The sequence below is a fragment of the Crinia signifera genome, chromosome 3, assembly GCF_055691185.1.
Source record: "Crinia signifera chromosome 3, ASM5569118v1, whole genome shotgun sequence".
NCBI classification, from domain to species: domain Eukaryota; kingdom Metazoa; phylum Chordata; class Amphibia; order Anura; family Myobatrachidae; genus Crinia; species Crinia signifera.
In genome coordinates this window covers 234,208,688-234,228,590 of record NC_139219.1, presented here as the reverse complement: position 1 = coordinate 234,228,590, position 19,903 = coordinate 234,208,688, and positions in this window count along the sequence as shown.

The following is a 19,903-nucleotide window of genomic DNA, read 5'->3' as shown; positions in this document are numbered from 1 at the left end:
CAGAATCTGTGCTGCAAAATCCAAAAATCACTCCTTCCCTTCTGAGTCCTGCCATGCACCCAAATGGTATTTTTTGGTCACATATGAGGCATTGCCGTACTCGGGAGAAATTGGGGCACAGATTTTGGGGTGCTTTGTCTCCTTCATCCCTTGTGAAAATGAAAAATTTTGAGCCAGAACTGCATTTTTGTGTAAAAAATGTAATTTTTCATTTTCACACCCCAGTTGTACCACAATTGGTGAAACCCCTGGGGGTTTGAAATGTACACTATACCCCTAGATGAATTCCCTGAGGGGTGTAGTTTGCAAAATGGGGTCACTTGTGGGGGGGTTCTACTGTATTGGTGCTTCGGGGGTCTTGCTAATGCGACATAGCACCCACCATTCATTCCACCAGAATCTGTGCTGCAAAATCCAAAAATCACTCCTTCCCTTCTGAGTCCTGCCATGCACCCAAATGGTATTTTTTGGTCACATCTGAGGCATTGCCGTACTCGGGAGAAATTGGGGCACAGATTTTGCGGTGCTTAGTCTCCTTCATTCCTTGTGAAAATGAAAAATTTTGAGCCAGAACTGCATTTTTGTGTAAAAAAATGTAATTTTTCATTTTCACAGCCCAGTTGTACCACAATTGGTGAAACCCCTGGGGGTTTGAAATGTACACTATACCCCTAGATGAATTCCCTGAGGGGAGTAGTTTGCAAAATGGGGTCACTTGTGGGGGGGTTCCACTGTATTGGTGCTTCGGGGGTCTTGCTAATGCAACATAGCACCCACCATTCATTCCACCAGAATCTGTGCTGCAAAATCCAAAAATCACTCCTTCCCTTCTGAGTCCTGCCATGCACCCAAATGGTATTTTTTGGTCACATATGAGGCATTGCCGTACTCGGGAGAAATTGGGGCACAGATTTTGGGGTGCTTTGTCTCCTTCATTCCTTGTGAAAATGAAAAATTTTGAGCCAGAACTGCATTTTTGTGTAAAAAAATGTAATTTTTCATTTTCACAGCCCAGTTGTACCAAAATTGGTGAAACCTCTGGGGGTTTGAAATGTACACTATACCCCTAGATGAATTCCCTGAGGGGTGTAGTTTGCAAAATGGGGTCACTTGTGGGGGGGTTCCTAACTTTTAGCATCTTATGGTGCCTAGAAACCTACATGGTGCCTAAAAAATAATCTCATAAAAAGGAGGCTCCAAAATCAAGTAGGTGCTCCTTCTATTATGAAGCCTGTGGTTTGGTCAACGTGCACACTAGGGCCACATATAGGATATTTATGAAAACAAAAGAATTGGGGGAATCAATTTTTAGTCACATTTCTCTAGTAAATTCTACTGTGTTCCTTAGAAAAATGTATTAAAATTGAAAATCTGCAAAAAAAATGAAATTTTGAAATTTCTCCTACACTTTGTTTTAATTCCTGTGAAACACCTAAAGGGTTAACAAACTTCCAAAATGCTGTTTTGAATACTGTGAGGGGTGCAGTTTTTGAAATGGCATCATTTATGGGGGTGTCTCACATACAAGTCCCTCAAAGTCACATCAGAACTGAACTGGTCCCTAAAAAAATCAGTGTTTGAAATTTTCTTGAAAATTTGAGAATTTGCTATTCATATTTTAAGCCTCCTAGTGTCCAAAAAAATTAAAAGGAGGTTTAAATAATAATGGCAACATAAAGTAGACATATGGTCTTTGTTAGTTATTAACTATTTTGAGTGGTATGATTATTTGTCTCACAAGCAGAAAATTTAACATTTTGCAAATTGCTAAATTTTCAATTTTTTTACGACATTTTGGTATTTTTCACAAAAAACCACAGACTGTATCGACCAAAATTTACCACTAACTTGAAGTACAATGTGTCACGAGAAAACAGTCTCAAAATCACTGGGATAAGTAAAAGCAAAAAAAAGTTATCCCCACTTAAGTGATACCTGTCAGATTTGAAAAAAAGGGCTCTGTCAGGAAGGCAAAAACAGGCTGCGGCGGGAAGGGGTTAAGTGCCTGATACTCTATTACCGGCCAGTCAGCTCCTGGCTGTCCATTTTTAAACCCAGCCTTTAACTTACCAGTCAAGAGCTGATTGGCTGGTGATAAAGTACCAGGCCCTTTATCACTACTCCTCCCTTATTACTGCTTCATACATATACCCCTCAGTTAGAATAACCACAGTGATTGATCATTATATGGTCTCAGAAGGAAATGTAATGATAATTTACTGTCAAGTCTCTCAACATTTGCCATCAATGAATGTATTATATGTGCCTAATCTTGACAAAAATCTTTTCTCTGTAAAAAAATAAATAAATCCATGCAAGGGCATATTGTTAAATGTAATAAAAGCATTATTGCAAGTAGGAAACACGTTTAGAAAAAAAAATCAACTATCTAGGTGAAATTGTAATGAAGCTGTTAATACTATGAAGCAGGAACATTCTACCTCTATTCATGTATGGCACCATCATCTAGGGAACAGAAATCCAGAAGCTATAAAAATACTAGCCCAAAAATAGAATGGAATTGGTAGAAAGATTGATCCCTGCACTCACATGATAAAATGTGTAAGCTGCAAAAAGGAAAATGACAAGAAAGAGTTTTCAAAACCCAGTAACTTCAGAGCTAAGACGTGTTTAGCCCTAATTCACACATATGTATGTGGACCTATGAAAAATGTGACCCAAGGACAAAATAAATATTTTATCACATTCGCTGATGATTACTCCAAGTTCACAACACTTCACCTGCTGTATGGAGGTCTCGGAAAAATAAACCTGAAGAATATTTTGTTCAAGTAAAGAACAAATGTGGACGTTTTCCTAAACCCTACTCGTACATGCAGATAATGGGACAGAGTGTACAAGTGGCAAGACACAAGCCATTATAAAAAGAATTATGTTCCAGATACCAATACCATACAATCCAGAGGATAATGGTGTCAATAAGTGAATGAGTCTGACACTGTGAAAGTGGATTAAGCTTGCTCTTTGACGACTGCCTACTATTTTAAAAATCATTTATTGTGAAAAGCAATTGAAAACTGTAAAGTTGAAAGAAACCTGACCTACAACATATAATGTATTTAGAAGTAAAAGACTAGTACACTTTCCAAAACGATCAATGTGTCATGTTCGTGCAAAGGTAGAAATGTAAGATACAGTGGGGTGGATTTACTAAAAGGGTGGTTCTATTTCAGATGGGATGTTGGTATGGGCAAACAATAACATTCTATCTATTATCTTCTAAAATGTGCTAAATAAGTAGATTCTGATTGGTTGCCCATAGCAACATCCCGTCTGAAATAGAACTCCCATCTTAGTAAATTTACCTCAGTAAATCATAAAAGTGTTACAGAAGTCTTCAAAGAAACAAACTAGGTTACAATAAGCAGAAGTTTTGTTCTTGATGTAAATTCAATGTATCAATAATTTCATGGAACTACACAAGTAAAAAAGCATGAGGAATAAATAAAAAAAAAAATGATTTTTTTTTTTACTGAAGATGATCCAGTTGTACAAAATGTTACTGAAGATGATCCAGTTGTTGTTGCTGAAGAGAGAAGATCACCTTTGCCCTCAGTCAGAAATCTTCTAGGTGGAACAAGATTATACCACAAACCGGTATCTTGCTCAAACAGCACTGCGATCTTGGAAATGCCTACCTATAAAAAAAAAAAGAAAAATTGATTAAAGCTGCTTTATGGAGTCTCTCAAACTGGTCCAAACAATTGGATGTGGGTGGGTTTTTTTTTATTTTATTTTATTTTTTTCAGATCAAATTTGGCTCTGTAGGTAAAGTTTACAGATTTGAAGATTAAATTTTAGTGGCGAATGTCCATCCTCAAAAAGATGATGAAAATTATGATGCAACTTTTTGCTAAATAGAGTACTTTCAGAGCATTGATCTCCGTAGCTAAGAAATATGCCAATGAGACATTATGACATAAAAATTATTTTTCTCAATGGTGATATACTGTAGAACAGGCATTCCCAACCACGGTCCTCAAGGCACACCAACAGTGCAGGTTTTAGTGATATCCAGGATTCAGCACAGATGGTTTAATCAGAATCCCTCAGATACTAATTAAGTCACCTGTGCTCAAGTCTGGCTATCTACAAAACCTACACTGTTGGTGTGCCTTGAGGACCGTGGTTGGGAAAGCCTTCTGTAGAAGAACTGGTGATATAGAAGAAGACCTGTACATCGTGCAAATGAAGGTTACAATATATCAAAATTGCCAAAAAAACATAATTTTTGTAAACTCCAAAAAACACAAAATGGCCTTAGAGATATCAGCAAGTGCAAGGAATTATAAAATAGAGATGCATTTGCAGATCCATTTGCAAAAACCAAACCATTGAATAGTTTTTTCCATCTGAGTAAGTCTAAGGCTTCCACTAATATGCTCAAGAACCAGGCTGGAAATGGTCATCGTTAACATCAGAGGCACACCCAAAAAACACACCCAGTAAAAGCATTGGGTGAAATTTAAAAAGATGAAAGAGTCAGAAAGCGTGAGATTTGGTAAGAAATTTCTAGATTTTTTTAAAGCGGCAATCATGTACACTTCAAAATCATACTGGTTTCAGCCGTTCGCTGGACAATTCGTTGCGGGACAGGAGGTCCGGGGTTTGCGAGGGTGCTGAACCATGGGAGCGCCTAGTGTTTTATGGGAATGCGGGTGGGCCGATGCCTGACAGGGGCGGGTGGCTGACATCACAGGACATCATCCGCCTGCCTCGTCTTCGTCCTAGCGCTAGTAAATAAAAGTTAGTCTAGAATGACTTTTATTTGCAAAAGTAGGAGAAATCATTTGATGGTTGGTGACCATCGAATGATTTCTCCTGCTAGCAGAAGCATGGGAAGGGATGTGTTCTCGTACACATCCCCTCGCATGGTACCAAGGGAAGATTCCAAGCATATGGTACAGTAAAAAATGTCAATTAATTTAGCATCAACAGAAGCTAAATACATTTCAATGGCCTATTCCTGTCTAGAAGTTGTTTGGTTATGTCACCTTATTCAGGATTATGGAGAGTCTGACAGTGTTGTTTGTTCCCGAGGACAATCAAAGATGTATAAAGTTTGCAAACACTGAAAAGATAAACACCATAACCAAACATGTTGATTTTAAGTATCATTACCTTCATGATCTAGAGCAGAGGTCCTCAAACTATTTTGCTCTGGGACCCCATTAAACAATAAAAAGAATTACCGGACCCCAGCAAGTTACTGCATCATCACATCACATGTGTATTCAGCAGACAGCACATGCATGGCAGCATTGTGGAGGCACAAAATGATGGGAGGAGTCTAAAATAACAGACAATTCAACAGATTTTTCAGACTCCTTGAATCACTGACTGAGATTAGAAAAGTCATCAGCCTGATGGTCAGCAACATGGAGTCGCGACCCCATGCTGAGAAGGTCGGGACCCACTTTGGGGTCAGGACCCACAGTTTGAGAACCGCTGATCTAGAGGGATTTTGCTACATACAGTGAGACTGAAAATAAATTTGCAAAATTAAATTCCAAGACCAAAGTTTGAGGACAATATATCTACATGTGTCATTTTGATATTGCTGTGTTCATTATAAATGCTGATGTCACTCATAACCGATCTGCTGATCCTATAGAGTGCTAAGAAGGTTCCTCTGCATCAAAAACTCAGATTATAGGAACATAAAAATAGCACAGCAGTTTTATACATGCTCCTCACATTATTGCTAGCCTATATTTGTTTCTGAGGCATAATGTAGTCATGCAATTCATTGTGCTGTCCCTCAATATCTACTTCTTTGCCTTTATTACAATGGAATCTCTGTTTATTTACTGATATATTTTATAAGAGAAGTAATCAGTCCTATCCATGCTAATTGTCAAAGTCTCCCAGTGGGCGGAACCGGTAACGCCGCAATATCCATTAGTCTACCCAGCTTCTCTGGGTGCAGCATGTAGAGTGTGAAACTTGAGTTCCACCTTCCAGCTCCCTTATGGCATGTAGAACAGTGGGAGCCAAGAGCAGTTGAGGAATGTTGCAGTAAGGCAGCCGCCAGGTGAGTGATCCTGTGGGAGGGTAGGTTGGCTTAAAGTGCAGCTTCAGTATTTTGGTATAAAATCACAAGGAAACCACCTGATTTGTAGCACACACCTGTTCTGACGCACTTTCTGATTTCCAATAGCGAACATGATTTTATCATCTTGTAAGTATTATATCTTCTGTTTCAGCCTTGTTTTAACTCGTCTGGTAGTGCATTTAGTATAGTTCTCTGCCGCTAAGCAAATGTCTAGCTATACTATATAAAACTGTCAGGTCCATGTACAGTTTTGTTTATCCCATCCATGAGCATACCAGAAAAGGCAATAACGTTGGGCTCTCTACGAAGATTACACTGTGGGAGGTGAGCCATAAAAGGACCCAAGTCATTTGATGGAAAACATACACTTGTGTAGTAGTATTATACCCTGCACAGAAAGATCCACTTAAAATATATCCTGCCCGTAGATGAACCATCCAAGGCTCCATCTGTAGTGCACTGCGCAGGTTGCTACTGGCAGGGTGTGCAATCAATGGAGGTACACATTACAAGAAAATCAAATCACATGGTGGGACAGAAGTATAAAAGCAAGAAAAAATGTCGAGCTCGCCCTGTATAGGGAAGGGATCTAAGGGGGCGCTTGGTAGGTGTGGCTTCCCAGCAGATGCTATGTGACAGGTTAGTTACTCCTGTATAGGTATAGAAACAGAAAAACAAAGGTGGTAGCAGCGCTAAAAAATAATTTAAAAGAGTATTGGATGATCTTTACAAAAGTTTTACTTGAATTAAAAACAAACACACGAACACAATAAAAATAATTGGCATGTATACAATATAATTGATAATGAGTGCCCAATTCCACAATATAGCAGAAATAGGACAGTCTGTTCCTAGTATGCCCAGGTTTAACTAGAGGAAAACATAGTTACCGCTCCATATAGGTTGGTTATGGAAATGTCCTGGTATCCACGTGGTCGGCCCAAGATGGCACAAATAACTGCAATCCACTGGAGTTGATCTAGGACAATTAGATGGATAACCTCAGGTACCTGGGTGATGAAGTTTTAGAATGGTGTGCGGTAGTGTTCCAAGTTTTTAGTGTCCCAAGATGTTGGAAAGGAACAATGGGATCCTCTGCTGGGCGGGTCCAGACTGCAATCCAAAGTAGCGAAGGTGGCAAATGGGGCAACAGCACCTCTGACACGTTTCGCTGCTACTGCAGCTTTATTAAAGGTTTAGTGCTGTTGGTGCATGGCTGGGTATATATACCTTTTACAATAAGGTTACATGACCAATCAATCAAGCTTAGATCATCCGATTAGCAAGTATAATAAAAATAATAGTATGATAAAATAGGAGGCAGACCATATAATACAATAATAATATAATGATATTAATAGATAGACGAAAGGGACAGAAGTATGCCGTAAGAAAAAGAAAAAAACATGGTAGTCCAAATCCAGGCTAAACTCCAGTTTTAACTCTGCATCATTTCACCTCTCGGCATGGTGGGCGTCGGCATGATAGGGGGGCAATATTACAGCATGAATTGCATCTTCTCGTCCCCTGACTAGGGGCAGTTATGGGGTACTGCAAGGATTTCTGGAGAGTTGATCTTTCCGAGGGTGGGGGGACCCAAATTGCAATAGTCTGTAGGAAATTAGGTGGGTCTCTGATGTCAGAGTTGACCACACCCAGCCTGATTCTGATATAAGATTGGTGGAAACCTTAGACTAGTGCAGATGGAAAATACTCATCGATGTTTTGTTTTTTGCATACACATCTGCAAATTTATCACTATGTGCGATGTACATGGAATTTTGCAATAGACATTCATTCATTTTTTTTCCTTTCTTTTATTGAAGCGCAAAAAGAAAAACCAATACAGTAATTTTGCATACACAGTGCAATATTTGCTTGAAACAATCATACTGTATGTGAGAATAACTCATGTCAAAACAATAATGATTCAGTGGTCGTGATTTAGAAAGGCATGACAAATAAAGAAAAGAGTAGACAAATATAACAACAATAACGTGGTGGGTCTAGGTCCACAGCCAAGCCAATAATCCCAATATGTATGGGCCTAAAAGAGGGCATCAAGTACTAATGCTACGTAGCATCAACAGAAATCACAGAGTCTTGCATACAAATTCGGGTTTCATACCAAAGCGTGTTCCGGAAGCATCTCCACATCTGATCCTTGGGCAGCAACTTTTGGATCATAGGCAACTGCTTTTTCTCTTAATAGCGATCCATGCTGAACAAGGCCCTATAACAGCTGCTCAGGGGGAGATGTGTTCTTTATCAATTTACTGTAATTAAAAAGATCTATAGACCAAGAAAGGCAAATACAGTAAGTATACGGAGTTACATTAATATTTTGAACCAATTAGTAGCCCAAAGTGTTGTACATGTGCACCTGTTAGCTGCCTTATCCAGAGAATATGATCTTCTGCAAAATGAACTAAAAAAAAACAGTAATTACAGTTTAAATTAAGTTAACCCCGTTCTCTAGATTAATTTTGTGAGATTTAGGTACATTTATTTATCAATCTGTTAAAATTGCCTAGTACTTTCTACTGCACTAATTGTTGTTGGATTTAAATTTTACATCCCGAATCCACGTGTTTTTGCCCATCTTCGGGCAAAGCTGTGGGCATTTTCACCTGGTTTTTAGTCATTTTTCACCCATGCCTTTTTGCCCCCAAAAAGAGCACAATAAGGCATGGTTGAAAATGACTATTAAAAGGCAAAAAAAAACCACTTGTAATTGAATACACAAGCATCAAAATAGTCACCTAGGTGAAAAAAACAGGACAATTTGAATACCCACCTGTCTTGAAAAATATACCGTCCCCTGTAAGCAGGCCTTTAACTGCCATTCCCCTGAATGCTGAATGTTTTTTAATCTTTAAAATAATATTTAAAATGGAAAATGATCATCATCAATATCACATTGAGCCATTTCCAATTCACCATGAACTTGTAATAGGAAAATAAGAGAAAGCCTAATTTCTGCCTTTGCTATCATTACACTGCTCTCACATGCGTTCAATCACTTTTACCTCTACAACTGGCAGTGACATCCCTAATGCATCTGAACAGCCACATATTATGTGAACAGAACGTCTGACCTGATTTTCATGGGTGACAGAGCAATATACAAGGAGGTCAAACCAAGTCATCCAGAAATGCTAGCATTTTTATGGCTGAACAGTACACTATGTATAAGAAAAAAAACTATTTTAAGACGCCAACTGCTTAGTTAATAAGGCCTGATCTGGAGTCAGCCGCAGTAGTGATGGCACACACACAGCTGGCTGGTGCTTTTAATCTGTGCATGCGTCCCAGGCGCACCCAGGTGCACAGAGCATGCTTCCCGATTGCCAGAACTTAGAGACACAGTACATAATAGGACACACTGTGGATATTAGTAGGTGTTCCTCGGAGGTAACAGGAGGTGGCTAAGCCCAAATGTGTGTGCTACTTAACCCAGAGGAGTAGCTAGGTGACATGGTGCCCGGAGCAATGCTATGTCCCCCCCCCCCCCCCCAGTAATTTTTCCTCTCGTCCCCCAATCGCACAGATTGAGAAACTGCAGCTGCAATAGGACTGGTGCATATTCTGAAATTGCTGCAAGTGGGTGTCTTGGTTTTGTAAAAGTTGGACATGTGTCCAGCTTCATGTTATTGTGATGGTGACTCAACTAAAGCTTATATCAGCAATTAATATTGCCAATCAGACATATCTCCATAATTACTAAATGGAGGAGCAAAGCAACATTGTGCAACACCAAGTTTATTATCTAGCTTGAACCTGAAGACATTTAAATAAGTCTAAGGTTCCTTAGACTTTCCTTTCCCCAGGAAAACCCACCGCTCATGATTTTTGATGAGCATGTTGCATTGAATTTGCTGTGACACTGCGCCCCTGCGGTGCCGACTGCCCTCTGCCACCACTTGAGCCACAGTGGTGTTTTGTGAGGTTTGGACACATTTTAAGTTTTGCTGCATCCTAACCATAGTGAAAAAGTGCAGCAAAGGTACCGCCGTGCAGCCATTCAATTCTCCGGGCATGCACCTTGCCATCTGTACAGCTTCTCAGAGCATCTTAAAGATGTTCTTGGAAAGGCTGAGCTTCCCTGTGGGCACAGTCTAAAGGAGGCTCCAGATGTTATGGTTTCGGGAGTTAACCCGCAGCCGTGACTGCTGTTTAGGACAGCCACAGCGACACCCTACTCTACCTCTGTTGACCCCCAAAGCCAGGTAACCGGTTCCTGCAGGAGCTAGGCTTCGCCTGTAGCCGCCACGTTTGGAAGGGCGAGTTAAGCCCGCCCTGGCTCCGGTGCAGCCAGGAGTTATGATGGTACAAGGAACCGGGACCTCCTAAGGGTACAGCCAAAAGGAGATCTAGCTACGGGACCTAACTGGTATTTTAACAAAAAGGCAACTTGCCAACCTGGCTACGCTGCTAAGCGCCAGCGACCTAGTCGCTAACCACCAGCGACCGAGTCGCATACACAAAAAATACACCACACAAAAAGGCACACCACACGGAAGATACAATGGGGGTGACGATAGAACGACACCTATAAGGAGAACTGAACTGGGACGAAGGCCCAGGGCACCTCTTAAGAACTACAGAGGATGCCCCCAAAACTAAGGATAATCCCAGGGCTGGGAAGCGAATGCCAAAGAATAAAGCAGGGCCCCAAAAAGGGGTACTCACGCGGACCAGAGGGGGGTCCCAGACTGGGAACTGACAGGACAGGACTCAGTAAATGCTGAGCAGAAGGGAGACCGGAAACCACTGTGACAGGTGCTATAACCGGCAGGGGTATGCTGGGCTGGCCTCCTTATAAAGGAGTAACTACAGCCCAGCCCGCCCAGCCGAACGAGAGGCAGCTGTAATCACAGGAGGACTTCCTCCCCTGTATCTGTTAATCCGGAGGCTTCCGTCGCTGTCCCCGGCGGCGTCCACCGTTGCTAGGCAACGGAGCTGCAGTATCCGGCTGCCTGAGCTCCCCGGCGTCCCGGGTTGCTAGGCGCCGTGCTGCTGTATTAATCCTGCGCCCGGCCGCCAGAGCGTCTGCGGTTGCTAGGCAACCTGGACGCCTGGCGTTGTGACGGGGAGGACGTGCGGCCGTGGAATGCCGCCGCCCCGTCACCGCCGCTGCACGCCCGCTGCGTGCAACAGTACCCCCCCCTCGAGGAGGGGTTAACAAACCCCTATAAACAGCTTTATCGGGAAATTCCCGAAAGAACTCTGCTTTGAGTCTTGGGGCATGCAGATCTCTGTTCGAGACCCAAGACCTTTCTTCCGGCCCATATCCTTTCCAATGGACTAGAAAGCGGAGAGACCCGCGTACCACCTTGCAGTCCAAGATTTTTTCCACCAAAAATTCAGAGTGACCATGGACATCCACTGGTGATCTACCCTGCACCAACCTCCGAGGAAACTTCTTGGAGCAGATGGCTGGTTTGAGTAACGAGGAATGAAAGGTATTGGCAATTTTAAGAGATTTGGGGATAAGAAGTCGAAAGGCTACTGGGTTGACCCTCCTTATAATGGTGTACGGACCAATAAACTTCGGGCCAAACTTGGTGGACACTTGTCGAAGTTTAATGTTACGGGTCGATAACCACACCCTATCACCCACCTTAAAATTGCACGGGCGTCTCGAACGATCGGAAAAGACTTTTTCCCGAAAGGCAGCTCCTTTGAGGGCTACGTGAACTTGCCTCCATATCTCTCTGAGCCGGGCCGTGGTTGAAGAAACGACAATACGACCCTCTGGGCCCAGTGCATTAGCCTTGGGATGAAACCCATAGACAGTAAAGAACGGAGACATCTTTGAAGAGGAATGATACGCGTTGTTATAGGAAAACTCAGCGACGGGAAGAAAGTCTGCCCAATCATTCTGAGTCTTAGAAACAAACATGCGCAGATACTGCTTCAAGGACTGATTAAGTCGTTCCGTTACCCCATTGGATTGGGGATGGTAGGCTGAGGTTAGACTCAGTTTAATCTTAAGTGCCGCACAAAAGTGCTTCCAAAAACGTGCAATAAACTGAGGGCCTCGATCCGACACGATGTCAGAAGGCAAACCATGGAGCCTAAAGATATGGAGAAGGAACAATTTGGCCAGACCACTAGCTGTTGGTAATTGTGGCAATGGGACAAAGTGAGCCATTTTACTGAAGCGGTCAATGACTACCCAGATAACCTGGAACCCGTGAGACATGGGCAATTCAACCACAAAATCCATGGCAATATGTGACCATGGTCTGGACGGAATGGCCAAAGGAACCAATTGCCCCGTCGGAGTTATCCTGGGAATTTTATGTCTCGCACATACCGGGCATGACAAAACAAAGTCCCTCGTGTCACTAGCCATGCCGGGCCACCAGACACTGCGAGAGAGGAGTTCCGAAGTCTTTTTGACTCCCTGATGTCCTGCAATTCTACTCTCATGAAATTCTGCCAACACTTCTCTTCTCAAGGCCTGCGGGACAAACAGACACCCATCGGGTTTCTGACTGGGCGCCCCATCTTGAACCCCGAGAAGTGAATCCTTCAAGGTCTGGGTAAGACCAGAATGTATAACAGATGGTGGAAGGATAGGCACTGGGGAAACCCTTGATTCTTGTCTGGGTATAAAGCTGCGGGAAAGGGCATCCGCACGAATGTTCTTTGATCCCGGCCTATAAGAGATAAGAAAATTAAAGCGCGTAAAAAATAATGCCCACCGGGCTTGTCGGGCATTTACACGCTTGGCAGACTCCAGATATTGCAGGTTTTTATGGTCAGTAATGACCAATGTCTGGTGGCTAGCTCCCTCCAACCAGTGTCTCCACTCCTCAAAGGCCCACTTAATGGCCAGCAACTCCCGATTACCCACATCGTAGTTGGCCTCTGCCGATGAGAATTTTCTGGACATGTAGGCACATGGGAAGAGGAATGAGGAATTGGAGCCCTTCTGAGATAGCACAGCACCTGCTCCTACCTCCGAGGCGTCAACCTCAATGATAAAGGGTTGCTCTGGATCTGGGTGTCTGAGGATGGGAGCTGTCACAAAAGCATCTTTTAGTGCTACAAACGCCCGCTCCGCTTGCGGGGTCCAATTGGAAGGATCCGCTCCCTTCTTTGTGAGGGCCACGATGGGAGCGACTACATCGGAAAAAGACCGGATAAATCGTCTGTAATAATTTGCGAATCCTAAGAATCGCTGGATGGCCTTCAAGTTGGAGGGACGAACCCATTCCAAGACTGCCTGCAATTTTTTGGGTTCCATGCGAAAACCGTCTGAAGAAATAATATACCCTAAAAAGGATATCTCAGGCACTTCGAATTCACATTTCTCCAGTTTAGCGAAAAGATGATTTTCGCGGAGTTTTTGCAGGACTTGACGTACCTGGGCACGATGTTCCTCTAGCGTACTAGAATAAATCATAATATCGTCCAAGTAGACGACCGCAAACCTTCCTAAAAAGTCCCTGAGGACATCGTTGATAAAGTCCTGGAAGACAGCAGGTGCATTGGATAACCCAAAGGGCATCACTAGATACTCGTAGTGCCCTGTTTGGGTACTAAAGGCTGTCTTCCACTCGTCCCCGGCTCTAATACGTATGAGGTTGTACGCTCCCCGAAGATCAATCTTGGAAAATATCTTGGCGGAGCGCAACTGGTCAAAGAGAACCGAGATCAATGGTAAGGGATAAGTGTTTTTTACGGTGATTTTATTGAGGACCCTGTAATCAATACAGGGCCTTAAAGACCCATCTTTTTTAGAAACAAAGAAGAACCCCGCGCTTAGAGGGGATTTAGATGGTCTGATGAACCCTCTATCCAGATTCTCTTGAATGTACTCGTTCATGGAACGAGTCTCGGGACCCGACAATGAATAGAGTCTGGCTTTCGGGTATTGTACTTCTGGCAAAAGTTCGATGGCACAGTCGTATGGACGGTGAGGTGGTAATACCTCTGCCTGTCCTTTGGAGAATACGTCGGCAAAATCTAAATAACTGGGGGGAATCCCCTCCAAGGTAACGGCCGCCGCCCGAATGGGGCAGTTAACGCAGGACCCAAAACACTGATCGCCCCAGCGTATAATCTCTCCTGTTTGCCAATCAATATGTGGATTGTGGTTCTTGAGCCAGGGGTATCCTAGAACCACCGGGACCAGGGAACAAGAGGTTAGGAAAAAGGAGATAGTCTCCTCATGCAAAATTCCCACACGAAGCAGCAATGGTGGAGTCTGGCTTGTGATGGTTCCACTAGGAAGAGGGCCGCCATCTAGACCCCGCATAATGAGCATTCTATCCAGGTCTAACTGGGGAATTCCCAGCCTAGAAGCAAAAGAAATATCCAAAAAATTTCCAGCCGCCCCGCTATCAATAAAAATGGATACGGGGTGTTCAGTGTTATCTACTTTAAGGCATGCTGGTACCAATAATGCATTACGAGAGGAAATAAGCTGGAGACCAAGATGAACCCTCTCACAATTCACTTGGTCCGTGCGTTTCCCGGTTTGTTCGGGCAAGTACGCAAAACATGTCCCTTGCTGCCGCAATAGAGACAAAGTCCTGCTGACATCCTGCGGGCTCTCTCGTCTGGAGTAATTCGGAAGGCCCCTATCTGCATGGGCTCTTCTTCCTCTTCGGATGGCACGTAACCGAGAGAGGTGGGTCGGAGAGTAGAACTTCTCTCTGACTTCCGTTCCCGAAGGCGACGGTCAATCTTTATGGAAAGCTCCATAAGCTTATCAAGAGTGTCGGGAGAGGGGTATTGAATCAGGCTATCCTTGATTACCTCTGACAATCCCTGCCTGAACTGACTGCGCAAGGCCGGGTCGTTCCAACCGCAGTCGTTGGACCATCGGCGGAATTCCGTGCAATATGCCTCCGCAGGATTCCTTCCTTGTTTTAAGGCCCGCAGGTGACTTTCTGCTGAGGCCTCCCTATCAGGGTCGTCGTATAGTAACCCTAAGGATTTGAAAAAGGCATCTACTGATCGAAGGGCCGGATCGTCGGGTTTAAGCCCGAAGGCCCAGGTTTGTGGATCCCCCTGCAGCAATGATATGATCAATCCCACCTGTTGCTGCACGGAACCTGATGACCTAGGCCTGAGACGCAAATAAAGCTTACAGCTTTCTTTAAAATTAAAGAAATCTTTCCGGTTACCGGAAAATCGGTCCGGGAGGCTCATCTTAGGCTCGGGAGCCGGAACTGAGGGACCCTGAGCCAGCTCTTCTTGGGACTTTACCCGTAAGGACAGATCCTGCACCATCTGGGTAAGGTTCTGTAGCTGGTTGGCGAAGGCCTGGGCTGGATTGGATGGAGTAGGATTCATGATAAGGAGCTAAAGCAGAGAGGCACAAGGCGGACAATGCTAACAGAATCAATCCCCTAATACTAAACCCTCCCTCTTTGACTATGTTTTTAAGGCCGGTTATAATGTTATGGTTTCGGGAGTTAACCCGCAGCCGTGACTGCTGTTTAGGACAGCCACAGCGACACCCTACTCTACCTCTGTTGACCCCCAAAGCCAGGTAACCGGTTCCTGCAGGAGCTAGGCTTCGCCTGTAGCCGCCACGTTTGGAAGGGCGAGTTAAGCCCGCCCTGGCTCCGGTGCAGCCAGGAGTTATGATGGTACAAGGAACCGGGACCTCCTAAGGGTACAGCCAAAAGGAGATCTAGCTACGGGACCTAACTGGTATTTTAACAAAAAGGCAACTTGCCAACCTGGCTACGCTGCTAAGCGCCAGCGACCTAGTCGCTAACCACCAGCGACCGAGTCGCATACACAAAAAATACACCACACAAAAAGGCACACCACACGGAAGATACAATGGGGGTGACGATAGAACGACACCTATAAGGAGAACTGAACTGGGACGAAGGCCCAGGGCACCTCTTAAGAACTACAGAGGATGCCCCCAAAACTAAGGATAATCCCAGGGCTGGGAAGCGAATGCCAAAGAATAAAGCAGGGCCCCAAAAAGGGGTACTCACGCGGACCAGAGGGGGGTCCCAGACTGGGAACTGACAGGACAGGACTCAGTAAATGCTGAGCAGAAGGGAGACCGGAAACCACTGTGACAGGTGCTATAACCGGCAGGGGTATGCTGGGCTGGCCTCCTTATAAAGGAGTAACTACAGCCCAGCCCGCCCAGCCGAACGAGAGGCAGCTGTAATCACAGGAGGACTTCCTCCCCTGTATCTGTTAATCCGGAGGCTTCCGTCGCTGTCCCCGGCGGCGTCCACCGTTGCTAGGCAACGGAGCTGCAGTATCCGGCTGCCTGAGCTCCCCGGCGTCCCGGGTTGCTAGGCGCCGTGCTGCTGTATTAATCCTGCGCCCGGCCGCCAGAGCGTCTGCGGTTGCTAGGCAACCTGGACGCCTGGCGTTGTGACGGGGAGGACGTGCGGCCGTGGAATGCCGCCGCCCCGTCACCGCCGCTGCACGCCCGCTGCGTGCAACACCAGAGGTGGGGCTGCAGCACAGTCCAAAATTCAAATAGGGAATACCAAACCAACTGCCAGTGAGTCAGATTGGAAAAAAAATTGATGGCAGATGGTGTGGCTCCCCTCTTTGAATTTTGAACTGTGCCGCCTCATCTCTGAAACCTCCCCTGGGGCACACTGCTGCACTGTTACACTGCTGACAGATACTTAAAAAATGCAGCATATTTAGAATCCATAGGTGAGCCACTGAGTACTAGTTTCAGGTTTATATCTAAATTATATACAGTTTGAACTTTTGCGCAAAGATGACCAGGATAGGTATAGAGGCCCTTATTCTGGTCCGCATCAGGGCTGCGTTTGCACAGGGACCGATGTTTCTGTACTGCACATGCGCATTTCTGTACATGTGCATATGCAGGGTGCTTGCACCCACAACGAACAGACTGTTTGGCTGGTGCACGCACCCAGGACAGCGAGCAGCGGTGGAGAGGGGCGGACGGGAAGACCCAGCATTTCCTGCGCTTTCCCACCGGATGTCAGCTGCCAGCGCATTTCCTTCCCAGCATGCACACATATGTAAGTGACTTGAGAGTCACTTTTATATGCCTGCACCTTCCACATCTTTCGATGGTTGGTGACCTTCGAAAGATGTGGGAGGTTCCCCCTGCCCTGCGAATGGATGTTACTGTGTAACATCCATTCGCAAGCCTCTGCAAGTGATTTGCCCTTGCGAATAGGTGGCCCCAGCCAACTATTCGCAAGGCGGGGTTCGCAGCCTTGCGAATCAACCAGAATAACCCCCAGACAGTGTTTAAAACAGCCAGAGTGTCCTCCGTAATTTGAAGGCAGATGTTACGTTAGAAATAAACAGCACACAACACCTGCTAATTGATTTATTTGTACTTGCAGTCCATGAACACTGGCTTGTAGGATGAAGGGCAGCGGTGAAGAACATGAGCATGAAAACGAGAGGCAGCTGAATGAATGAATGCATCCATAATTACTTTGTCTTCAGAAGCCCCTCTTAAAGCAATTAGGTAGCCCTGATGACCTCACTGCACTCACAGTGGTTTCCTTAATTGCCTGCAGCTATTTTGTATCAATAGCTCCCTTGGGTATATTTTAGTTTACAATGTTTGTTTAGCTAAACTTCCATAGCCCTAAATAGGGAAAATAACAAAATAACAAACATTTTATTATTTATTATTAATAATAATATTAATAATAATACTTATAATAATTTAAATCTATATATAATCATTGATTAAAACCTATTTAGGCATTGAATAAATTAGTCAATGATTGGCAGATAGAGGGCGAGATGGACTAAGCCTGGAAAAGTGATAAAATGGAGAGTGATAAACCACCAACCAATCAGCTCCTACCTGTCATTTTTCAAACACAGCCTTAACATGGCAGTTTCGATCTGATTGGCTGCCGGTTTATCACTTTCCATTTTATCACTTTTTAAGCTTAGTACATGTGGCCCTATGTCGCCCAGCTAACAAATTGCAATAAGTCATAATTATGTCTGCGGATAGTACGGGTATTGTATGTTGAACACAATTCCAAGCGGCCCGTGTAGTCACGCTGAGTAAAATGAGGAAGCAGATCATGAAAAGGGTTTTCTCCGTTCTATAATTATAGAGGTTGAGCAGTTTTGGTTTCATCCAAGAGCATTGTATGGAAAAGCTGGCCACAGAATTGTGGTTTCCATTGCTGCCAGCTTTATTTGTACTTGCAAGTTGACAACAGCAACCAGAAATGGCAGAAAATATGATGGTCTATGTAATAGATTGCTGATAGTGAGCCAATTTTTTCATTAGGAGTTGCTGATGGGTAACTTGGGTGCAGAATGTAATGATTGTCCGATTAACCCAGGAATAAGGAAAAAAGGTTCGCTAGGGACATGTGATTGTTTAATTGCTTATCAAAGCTATAGGAAAACCCCTATCACTGCAATGTATTATTAAATTGTCTCTGAGGAGCCAAATATCACTGGCCCTGATAAACAAAGGTTCATCTACCATGTCACTTGGCCACTCTCAGTAAATATACGCTGTATAAATGCTTCACATATGTGCAATGAAACTGAATACAATAGCCAGCAATACGTGTTGAACACTATCACTGGCTAGCCAGGGCGTAACTACAATAGGTGCAAAGGGTGCAGCTGCTATGGGGCCCAGAGCTGAAGAGGGCCCATCTTTGCTGTCTGAGTAATATGTTTTACATACATTTATCACCATCAGTCGCTCAATAGGGGGCCCTTACAAACTTTTGCAATGGGGCCTACGAATATCTAGGTACGCCTCTGCTGGCTAGTTTTAGTTTTTCAATAGCAATGTTTGATGTACAGTATAGGGTGCGCCCATTAGTCAGGTTCAGTCTGGCTGGGCAGGAAAATGGGGATTGGCCCAGTGTGGAGGACTTGAGAAAAAGTACCTGAAAATAAAAATCAGTGCACGCACCTTTACAATTGCCTGCTGTGCTGCCAGGCACCCCAGCTGCCACACTCACCGTCACAGGTGCAAGACACACCTCTTTTCTGCTTTTCTGCTGCTAGACATCCCATCTGTCTCACCCCTCTCCTTTCTACAACATTGGTCCCTACTGTCAGTATTCCACATACTGTATATAAAGTATATTAAATAAAATAAACTTTTTTCTTATATTAGCTGACAATTATACAAACACCAGCTGTAACTCACCAGTGCTACCAAGCCATCTATTGCTGCTGGCTGCACTCCTTTGGTGGCACATTTTCATGATGGGTCCCTATTATAGACATATTTTCTGTACACAGCATTAATGTATCTATAATGAGTGTAGTGTGTATGGTACATGGGTCTCTACGATCCATGGAGGCAAACACTGCATACATCTTTATTCATAAAAGGCTAACTACTCCTCGCCTCTATGAGGTGAAGTACCGCCATTTCCCACTAGAGGCCACGCAATGGACCAAATTACTCCGTTGTGTGTTAAAAGATGTCATGGCAGAAAGTGAAAGCAATTTTTTCAGCGACATTGATCAGTTTCGAACTTGCTGGATATGGAAAGAGGGAGCTGTGAAGACAGAGGTTGGAGGTAGGAGCAGATAAAGACTGGTGGTGGGGAGTTTGTGGGATGAAAACTGCCACAGCTCAAAGTGAAAATAAAAATGATCACAGCTCAAAGTGAAAGTACATTGCAGAAGCCGTCTGAGACCCGGGAGTCCCTCTGCGCATGCGCAGAGCACCAGGGCTGGCCACGGGGCATGCTGGGAGGGATCCGTGATGGATCCCTCACACAGCTCTGCGGTAAGAAGCCCATAGGCTTCTACAGGGACTTGCCAGCTTTTGCTGGAGATTCCCACAGCAGCGCTGTCCCTGCGGAGGGGGGTTAGAGAATACGGAAA